Source organism: Simochromis diagramma, unplaced genomic scaffold (assembly GCF_900408965.1).
Source record: "Simochromis diagramma unplaced genomic scaffold, fSimDia1.1 OVJJ01000343.1, whole genome shotgun sequence".
NCBI lineage: Eukaryota > Metazoa > Chordata > Actinopteri > Cichliformes > Cichlidae > Simochromis > Simochromis diagramma.
The window spans coordinates 8,383,232-8,394,368 of NW_024386831.1; the positions used below are offsets into that span (position 1 = coordinate 8,383,232).

The 11,137-nt window shown below is 43.4% G+C and overlaps 1 long non-coding RNA gene across 1 annotated transcript; it reads right to left on the minus strand.

The window, feature by feature from the left end:
- Positions 1 to 3,518: 3,518 nt before the first annotated feature.
- LOC120731049 lies at positions 3,519 to 6,387 on the minus strand. Its single transcript, XR_005695267.1, has 2 exons — positions 4,461 to 6,387; positions 3,519 to 4,319 (listed from the first exon to the last, which is right to left on the minus strand). It is a non-coding gene; the product is annotated as an uncharacterized LOC120731049 (long non-coding RNA).
- Between the last annotated feature and the right edge of the window lie 4,750 nt (positions 6,388 to 11,137).

The following is an 11,137-nucleotide window of genomic DNA, read 5'->3' on the forward strand; positions in this document are numbered from 1 at the left end:
GTAGATGGATGAGACGACTTTACAGAACACAGATTTTCAGAGAAATCTCAGAGGCATCAGATGCATATAGACGAGTATAAATGAGGAAGAGCACGTCACAATCAATTACTAGACTCTGTGCATGTTTATGAAAGATAAACATATGAAAAATGGCATTTTATCAAAGAGAATATAGAAATGTGATAGAGTAGAAGGGTTCTCACAGCAGTACGGCAGGTCTGACTGGCTGTGACCAGAGTCAGAGAAGTCAGTGCCAATCAAAGAATCCCTTTAATTTTTCAGGTTATTCAATAGAAAAAATATATCTTGTACTCATGAATATACATAGATTAACATGCAAGTCTGTCTTGAAACAGGCCTTTAATTAATCCTTTAAAAATATAAACAGGTTTGTGGAAGTCGCCGTGTTCCCTCGTGGCTGGTCTCTAGTCACGTATGTAACACCAAACACCAAAGGACGAGAGAAGTCGTAGGCGTGCCGTGGACGGACATTTAAATTTGTGTCTGCACCTTCAGACTCAAGCTATGAATGATCGTACCTGTTTCATTATCTGAGACGATAGACGAGGTCCCCTTCACCAAAGGAAAGTGAAGCCACGACACGTCATCTGCTTCCTCTTTGCTCTTCTCCTGATCTGAAGTCAGGGCTCTAACACATGAAAACCTGCATAAACACAGTCATTGTCACAATTACTTATGTACTTAGTTACATGTGACCCTCCCTCTACCAATGTTTAGCCGCTCTTGTGGCTAAACAACAGCAGCTGGTTTTAAGCTAACAATATGCCAGCTTATACAGGGAGTGCAGAATTATTAGGCAAATGAGTATTTTGTCCACTTCATCGTCTTCATGCATGTTGTCTTACTCCAAGCTGTATAGGCTCGAAAGCCTACTACCAAGTAAGCATATTAGGTGATGTGCATCTCTGTAATGAGAAGGGGTGTGGTCTAATGACATCAACACCCTATATCAGGTGTGCATAATTATTAGGCAACGTCCTTTCCTTTGGCAAAATGGGTCAAAAGAAGGACTTGACAGGCTCAGAAAAGTCAAAAATAGTGAGATATCTTGCAGAGGGATGCAGCAGTCTCAAAATTGCAAAGCATCTGAAGCGTGATCATCGAACAATCAAGCGTTTCATTCAAAATAGTCAACAGGGTCGCAAGAAGCGTGTGGAAAAACCAAGGCGCAAAATAACTGCCCATGAACTGAGAAAAGTCAAGCGTGCAGCTGCCAAGATGCCACTTGCCACCAGTTTGGCCATATTTCAGAGCTGCAACATCACTGGAGTGCCCAAAAGCACAAGGTGTGCAATACTCAGAGACATGGCCAAGGTAAGAAAGGCTGAAAGACGACCACCACTGAACAAGACACACAAGCTGAAACGTCAAGACTGGGCCAAGAAATATCTCAAGACTGGTTTTTCTAAGGTTTTATGGACTGATGAAATGAGAGTGAGTCTTGATGGGCCAGATGGATGGGCCCGTGGCTGGATTGGTAAAGGGCAGAGAGCTCCAGTCCGACTCAGACGCCAGCAAGGTGGAGGTGGAGTACTGGTTTGGGCTGGTATCATCAAAGATGAGCTTGTGGGGCCTTTTCGGGTTGAGGATGGAGTCAAGCTCAAGTCCCAGTCCTACTGCCAGTTTCTGGAAGACACCTTCTTCAAGCAGTGGTACAGGAAGAAGTCTGCATCCTTCAAGAAAAACATGATTTTCATGCAGGACAATGCTCCATCACACGCGTCCAAGTACTCCACAGCGTGGCTGGCAAGAAAGGGTATAAAAGAAGAAAAACTAATGACATGGCCTCCTTGTTCACCTGATCTGAACCCCATTGAGAACCTGTGGTCCATCATCAAATGTGAGATTTACAAGGAGGGAAAACAGTACACCTCTCTGAACAGTGTCTGGGAGGCTGTGGTTGCTGCTGCACGCAATGTTGATGGTGAACAGATCAAAACACTGACAGAATCCATGGATGGCAGGCTTTTGAGTGTCCTTGCAAAGAAAGGTGGCTCTATTGGTCGCTGATTTGTTTTTGTTTTGTTTTTGAATGTCAGAAATGTATATTTGTGAATGTGGAGATGTTATATTGGTTTCACTGGTAAAAATAAATAATTGAAATGGGTATATGTTTGTTTTTTGTTAAGTTGCCTAATAATTATGCACAGTAATAGTCACCCTGCACACACAGATATCCCCCTAAAATAGCTAAAACTAAAAACAAACTAAAAACTACTTCCAAAAACATTCAGCTTTGATATTAATGAGTTTTTTGGGTTCATTGAGAACATGGTTGTTGTTCAATAATAACATTATTCCTCAAAAATACAACTTGCCTAATAATTCTGCACTCCCTGTATTAGGCTCTGGTGTCCTAAAATCAGAATTTCTCTCTGATATATCAGTTTGATCACATTCTCACATCATGTGTGAGTGTATTCAGAGTGTCAGAGTCCAACAAAGCTACATCCACTCCAAAAAGAAGTTCCTCTAACACAGGCTAACAGAGGCTAAAGCAGCAGAAACAGACACAAAGGTTCTGTCTTCAGCAGCTCACCTCAGTATGGCTAGGGATGGGTATCGTTTAGGTTTTATCCGATACCAGTACCAAACCGGTACTTTTGAAATGGTGCCGGTGCTTAAACAGTGCTCTAACCGGTGCTTAAAGAATGGAGAACACAAAATTGGTCCAAAAACCTCTCATGTTTAACTGTTTTTTTGTAAAAAGATAACAATGTTAGCCTTTTCTGCAGCTATGGGGCATATATGGTATCACTCTTGGCTGGAAGCAGTGCTTAAACAACGGAAAAAAACACAAACTTTGTCCAAAAACCTCTCATGTTTAACTGTTTTCCACTTTTTCTTTGGTCATTTTAGCCTTTTTGGCCAGGGTGAAGGGAGCATCTGCATCAAACAAGAAGACAGCCGCATGTAGCTGTGATGATGTTTGCTAGTTCACCTTACATGCATTAATGTAATCACGTGGTTAGCCTACTCAACGTAAATTACACACGAACAACATTAAGCTACTCACGCAGAGAAGAACGGCTGCTGCTGCATCATCATCCTCATCATTTCTGCTACACTGGCAGGGCTAGGGGCCAGGACTCTCCTCTTCGGGTTTTTGGGGGATGTTGCTAACTCCGGGTCCGATAACAGGCACCACACCCGCAGTAGACGTATAGCATTTTGTTAAAATGCTATACGTCATCAGATTTGAGGTGTTACCTCCTTTGACAGTATCACAGTATCAGCTTAAAGCACTTGTTGCTGCTGAGTTTGCATCTTTTGCTGTGAAGTACAGCCAGACTTTGACCGCTTCGCCTTGGGCGTTTTTAATCTGTAGCTCTGCTCTAAAAGAACGTACGTACCTGGACCCGCCTACTATCCTCGGAAACGTAAAATGATTGGCTAGAATCCAAAGTGTGTGACATCTCAGGAAAAAGCACCGAAATGTGATGAGCTTCATGTCAGACCTCTTTCATGAAGCTTTTAAGCCTCTTCTGTATAAATAAAGGTGGAGACTTCACAGCAGGGATGTGTACATTTACTCAAACACTTTTTAATGTACTTAGTTACTTTAATGTACTTGTAAGGATTTCCATGTTGTGCTGCTTTCTGTGTTTATTCCATATTTTGGATGCATCCACTACACTGTATACTCCATACGATTTATTTTAAAGCTTTAGTTATCATTTTGCTGATTCAGTATTATAGATCAAACTGTCCAGCCATTTATAAGTTATTAAAATCATCATCGTCAGCTGCAACATTAAAGAGATTTACACATCAATAAATCAATAATCACAATCCACTGATATCATATATAGAACAGAAATGCATAGTGAGGACAGTTACTTCAGCTACTATAAATATATTTTGGAAGTACAACTTGTTTACTGTTTAGGGACTTGATAAGGATCATGACTTTTAGGTTATGATTATGATTATGTTGAAATTATCATGCAGCCCCGCGTTTCGCATGATAAAGCTGTAATAGATGACAGGGCTGCACATGAGGCTGAAAATCCTGTTTTCTGTTCTGATTGTATTTCTGTAGAAACGCTCTGATGTCCTGTGGGCTCCTCTGGCGTGTTCTTGGTCCCTGTGCACCACATTTAAAAATACTGGAAAACTCCTGCCGCTGCATCTTTGATTCAGTTTGAATCCTCGGATCTTCCGTACTCCACGGCACGCTGCAGTCAGACACCTTACAGTAAAGATAGATCACTTTGGACATTACAGCAGAAAGTGGAACAGAAGGTTGTCAGTTCTTTGATCCAAGTCCTGTGAGGCCTGGATGCGCACAGCGCTACCTGCAGAAGAGTAATATCACATCTGAATAACTGTTTGATGTTAGTTAAACCTGCCCCATTGTTACCTAATTGCCACCTAATTTTATAGTCACACTGCACATAGTATGTAAATGTTATGCTTCTTTTAGACGTCTGAAATACCTGAGGGAGGCTGAAGTGTTGGTGCACCAAAGGCCAACCAGCAGCAGAATAATTGGGGGAAGGAAAGGCTGCTGATTATTATGGGGTTCAAAGGTTCTTCTGTGGAACCAAACTTCAGCGAATCCCAAGGCGGTCGGTTAGGTCGGCTCCTTCCAAACAAACACGATGAATGCACGGAGCAGGAATCAGAAGAATCCATTCACACGTTTGATGTTTTTGCCAACATAATAAATGAAGCCTGCAGTACAGAACAGTTCCCTACCTGTGAAATCTGCAGCAAATACAACATCATAATGAATCTCATTCGAGAAGCATACAACAAATGTACTAAATCTATAGGGACTTCACGAAGGAAGCAGATGTGGCAGACAACGTCAAGGAAACAGTGAGTGTGGTTGTACAAAGTGTGTTGGATACAGGAGAAGGTGACAGCTGTAGAGATGTCAGGGACTTTGACGTGGTCCAGATTATCTGCCTGTAAACGTCTCACAAATGCTGTTCTTGTGGTCAGAGGTCACAGGACGGAGAAACCATACAGCAGTGACAGGACATGAAACCAGTCTGATCCACAGAGGCTCCGCCTACATCACAGGCCTCAGATAATCAGCTGCTCGCGTCTTGTTGTGAGATAGAAGGTCACCTTCATGTCTTGTAGCGTCCAGGCCTCAGCAGGTCCACGCTGCACCGACCGTCTCGTAGGTGGTCGTGACGTTTTGGCTCATCCTTCTTATACTTCTGAAAAATGGTTTTAGAAAACTCTTCATAACACATCTCAAACTTGACATGAGAGTTTTTTAAGGACTTGTGCATCTATTTTGCCCCGTAGCTCATGTCTCATCCCTACCTGTCAGCCAAAAGCGACCTGCTGCGCTAAGGTTTCACACCCCTACAGCCACATGTGCTCGGACTGAATTCATTATTCTTTAATGGCACGCGCACACAAACTCTTAAGTTCCTGATGCAATTATTGCTCATACACCTCATGCAGATAAATGTGAGCTGCACTGTAGTATCCTGCTGTTCCTTATTATAAATAGCCTCTAATGAATCGTTACTTCAAGCCTACCGATAGGCCTTTGACATGAGTTATGTGTTATGGTGGTTATGAGAGCACACTGCCAGGAATCATCAGATGGGGTAATTATTGCCTCCTCCAGTTTAATCCGCCTTGGCCACATCCCTACATGTTGCACTGACATTGCGTGGAGGTGTTTCAGAGGCTTTTCTCGCCCTCCCTCATTCTGGATCGCACTTTGTTGGCTGCACAGTACTTTTGATAAACCAACATAAAAGGTTTTTGTAAGACACTATCAGATCAGCTTCAGTGCACCATAGCATTGATTTTTCAAGTGTCTGGAGCTCTGCTGCAGAGATGGAGTTTTCTACAAAAGATGTTCCTTCATTTAGTGTTTTGATGATATTTTGGACCGTGCACCGTCTGAGACGTCGGCCCAGTGTCACGACTTTTCAGCTGAGGCTGGATGGTGATGCTGATGGTCATAGCATGTGGTTCACTTCATTTTCATACTTTCATACTCAGACCATTTTCTGAAATACTTGTGCCGTTTGGATGGGGCTAATGTGTTCTCGAACTCTCCCACTCCCACCAGAGCAGAGAGGTTTTACTGTAGCACAGAGAACGGTGATTTGCAGTGAAGCTTCCCTGTAAGGTGAAGCTCACAGCAGCACAGCAGCTCTCATAAAGAGGCCAAAGGCTGATTCATTACATGTCTCTGGGACTTCTGAGTTTTGCATCTGCAGCATCTTTTCTCTGTCATATGTTTCTATCTAATTAACTTGTTGACTTACCACAGGGAAAGTGCATTTTGCTGTAATAACAATGCTTGTTTTATGCTGCTGCAGTTGTGTCTGTTTGCATAGGTATTAGCCTGCGGAGGAACGTTTCAGACCCCGAGTCCTCCAACAACACATACAGTGGGGCAAAAAAGTATTTAGTCAGCCACCGATTGTGCAAGTTCCCCCACTTAAAATGATGACAGAGGTCAGTAATTTGCACCAGAGGTACACTTCAACTGTGAGAGACAGAATGTGAAAAAAAAATCCATGAATCCACATGGTAGGATTTGTAAAGAATTTATTTGTAAATCAGGGTGGAAAATAAGTATTTGGTCACCTCAAACAAGGAAAATCTCTGGCTCTCACAGACCTGTAACGTCTTCTGTAAGAAGCTTTTCTGTCCCCCACTCGTTACCTGTATGAATGGCACCTGTTTGAACTCATCATCTGTATAAAAGACACCTGTCCACAGCCTCAAACAGTCAGACTCCAAACTCCGCCATGGCCAAGACCAAAGAGCTTTCGAAGGACACCAGGAAAAGTATTGTAGACCTGCACCAGACTGGGAAGAGTGAATCTACAATAGGCAAGCAGCTTGGTGTGAAAAAATCAACTGTGGGAGCAATCATCAGAAAATGGAAGACATACAAGACCACTGATAATCTCCCTCGATCTGGGGCTCCACGCAAGATCTCATCCCGTGGGGTCAAAATGATCATGAGAACGGTGAGCAAAGATCCCAGAACCACACTGGGGGACCTGGTGAATGACCTGCAGAGAGCTGGGACCAAAGTAACAAAGGTCACCATCAGTAACACACTACAACGGCAGGGAATCAAATCAATGGGGCTGTTTTTCTGCCAAGGGGACAGGACGACTGATCCGTGTTAAGGACAGAATGAATGGGGCCATGTATCGTGAGATTTTGAGCCAAAACCTCCTTCCATCAGTGAGAACTTTGAAGATGAAACGAGGCTGGGTCTTCCAACATGACAATGATCCAAAACACACCGCCCGGGCAACAAAGGAGTGGCTCCGTAAGAAGCATTTGGAAGTCCTGGAGTGGCCTAGCCAGTCTCCAGACCTCAACCCCATAGAAAATCTGTGGCGGGAGTTGAAAGTCCGTGTTGCTCGGCGACAGCCCCAAAACATCACTGCTCTCGAGAAGATCTGCATGGAGGAATGGGCCAAAATACCAGCTACTGTGTGTGCAAACCTGGTAAAGACCTATAGTAAACGTTTGACCTCTGTTATTGCCAACAAAGGTTATGTTACAAAGTATTGAGTTGTATTTTTGTTATTGACCAAATACTTATTTTCCACCCTGATTTACGAATAAATTCTTTACAAATCCTACCATGTGGATTCATGGATTTTTTTTTTTTTTTTTTTTTTTCACATTCTGTCTCTCACAGTTGAAGTGTACCTCTGGTGCAAATTACTGACCTCTGTCATCATTTTAGGTGGGGGAACTTGCACAATCGGTGGCTGACTAAATACTTTTTTGCCCCACTGTAGCTCCACGGTGCAGTCTGACACTGGCTGCTGGGCTGAAACAGGAACAAGAGAAGCAGAAAAAACCACCAAAGACAAAAAGTAATTCCTGAAAAGCACAGACTGCTGCAAACACTTTTGTTTTTAACACTTGGTTTCAATTCAGCTGTTTCTAGTTAGGACTTTTCTCTGGAGCTGACTCACAGACCTGCTGTCCCACATGCATCTGCCTTCATCTGGCAACAGACAGGCTCTGGAGCTGGACCGGCTCCCCGGCGTCTGCCGAGGAGGAGGGAACCGAGTCCTAGCTGGAGGAATGAGCGAGCTCCTCACCCTCCCTCCTGCGGGCCCATCACCAGCAGTAGGGCCACGACAGTTCAGAGTGATGTGGACTGGGCAGCGACCTGTTGGTCTGATTCCCAGTTGCTAAAAGTGGCTAATTAGTCATGTGTCTGTATATATTTTCCTTTCATAGTCTCTTCCCTTCTCCTTCTGACTTTCAAAAACAACACGCCTCTCTCCTGTGATTACTGACAGCAGTAAATTTACTTAGATGCACTCGAGTACCCGTCTTAGTGAACCCATCAAATCCTCTAATTGGCAAATGCATTTTCTAGGCTGGGCTCATCATAAAAGGCTCCTGATTGCAGAGACAGAGCCTCTTTCTGTTCAAGACAAAATTCTAAAATTATCGTCCTCTTTGCATAAAAAGCCGACCTATCTTTAGTAAAATGACTAAACCAACAAAATAATTAGAAGCATGGTGGGAATAAAGTGTCCATCCTCTCACTGTGCAGCAGGTTATTCTACATACATCAATCATCTATAACTAATTGTAAACAGAGACAGAGGTTTTATTACAGTATGAAATTATCAGTGTAATTAGATCCCGAGCATGTGAGCAACAGAGCCTCTCCTCCGATGTGCTCCCTCTTTGTACTACATGTAGGCACACTGATAAGGATGATGAACGGCTTCTCCCGTAGCTGCTGATGGATGATACTGTCATTGTGACAACATCAAGCGAAAAATTTAATGAAAATCTTTGATACCTTGAGGCTTTTTGCGGTGGCACAGTGGTAAATGAGAGAAACGCGAGGTTCATGGCTCTCAGAGATTTCACTGAAGCCTGACAGCAAATGAACACTGACCATTATTCTCCCGGTGTGCACAAACATAAATCTACTGTACCTCGGCACTATATGTGTTTGACGTTCCTCTCGCCATCCATGGTTGAACAGTTTGCTTTGACTGAGGACCCCCCGCACCAGATCTGGTCGGCTCACAGGAAGCAGTCCTTCCTTTGAAACGTAGTTTTAATTATCTCAGTTTCTTAGTGGAGCTGCATGTTGAGGGTCTCCAACTCTCCTGGTTGTATTTACTGCATTACCTGGCAGGCAGCGTGGAATAGGCACAGAGGTTTGTTTTGTTATTCTGCAACAGGCTGCTGACGGCTGTGCAAGATTTAATCAGGCTAACCACGGTGGATATGGCATTCGCAATTACACTTTGACACTCAAATTGGAAACAGCAGATACCTGATGGCTGTGCAAGGACTTAATTAATCTGCTGTGAGGGAAGGCCTTGATATGTGCAGGCTGGTGTGGAGAACACCTGCTGTCCATCTCCCTTTTGTAATTCTTTAATTCCAATTATCAACAATAAGTACATTTTTGGATGCAATAAAAGTGTTTAATAATGTTCCAGCTCGATAAGTTGGGGCTGTTGGATGAGACCAATCATTTACAGCTGGTAAGGAAACGCGCCTGACCACAGAAAAACAGCTTTGCAGTGTGCCGTCATGTCTGCTTCAGTAACTAATAATGCATGAGTAAAGGTGAGTATAAGTGCGCCATAAAACAATGTTCAGAGAAACAATATTTTGTTTGTTCCACAGCCTGTTTGAAGCTGCACGGCAGCAGATGGTGAGAAAACCGAAGCTCAAGATAAAACACACAAGGTGTAAAGATACTCATTTAAATGCAGAGGACTGTTTGTTTGTTAAAAAATTGAAAAATGAAAAATGAAAGGCTGATATCCTGCTTTCACAATGACAGAAAGGGGTTTTTCTGATGTACCAGATGCAGCATTAATTTGCCAAGTCCTTCAAATGTGGCACAAAAACTGGTCCGCTGGTATTTTAGGCATTTATTTATCAGTCGGCCTGCAGTGTTTCCATCTCTGTTTCTGGATACCTGCTGAATGAGCTTCCTGCTGGGGTTTTAACCACAACACAACACATATCGCCTCTAGCATCAATAATTGTGGAAGAACAATACATCTCCATGTGCAACGGCACCTTTAACAACCTTCCTGATTATTTAAAAAACGTGTCCTACAAGTTAAATCGGTGCCTCTTTGACAGCGTGGCATTTCTGATGTCATGACATTGACGCTCATCGAAGTGAAGGTCCGATGTGCTCGCTGTAATGTCACTGCAGAGCTGCTGCAGAGCTGCTTTCATCAGTTTAAGCTACAGTGAACAGTTGCATCAGATCCTGATAATGAGTTTGTGTCTCATCTGTTAGTGATTACAGGACTGTGCTAATGTGTGTAAACTGCCAGTCTCGTCTCTGGTGAGATGCTGAAATAAGGTCAGCATATCCATAAAAACTGTGGCTGTGCCTTCTGGCTCAGATAATTTTCCATATGCACAATAACTCAATCAAGCTGCTTTTTTTCTTAAAATTCTCAGCCAACTGAAGAAATCAGCACTTCAGCGCATCGTTCGTGTCATTCTGCTCGTCTCATATTCAGAATCAGTCAGACCACTCTGGATAGCATCCTATAAAATACTCTTAATGCTTCCCCCAGGTACACCTGCTCAACCATTCGTTAACACAAACATCGAATCGGCCAATCACATGGCAACATCTCAGTGCATTTAGGCATGTGGACATGATCAACACGACCTGCTGAAGTTCAAACATCAGAATGAGGAAGAAACATGAACGTGGGATCGTTGTTGGTACCAGGTGGGCTGCTCGGGCTATTTCCGAAGTTGATCGACCCACGAGCAGCAGTTCTCTGGGTGAACATTGTGACCGTGTCCGTCCCTTTACGACCACAGTGCACCATCTTCTGAGGGCTGCTTCCAACTACGTGCCACATCCTGGTCTCTTGAACCTGAGTGTTCTCAAACGGCCTTCACAGTCACCTGATCCAACAGAGCCCCTTTGGAATGTGGTGGAACAGGAGAGTCACATCAAGGACGATCGGCTGACAAACCTGAAGCAACCATGTAGTGCAGTTTAAATGATAACAAATAATGTGAACTATCCAAAAGAATCTCTCACTTCTGATCTTGGATGGTGATTTTTGGTCCTTCAGTGGTTACTTGCCAAGAAATACTATTACTGAGTGGCTGTTTGAGGATGGCTTGTCGT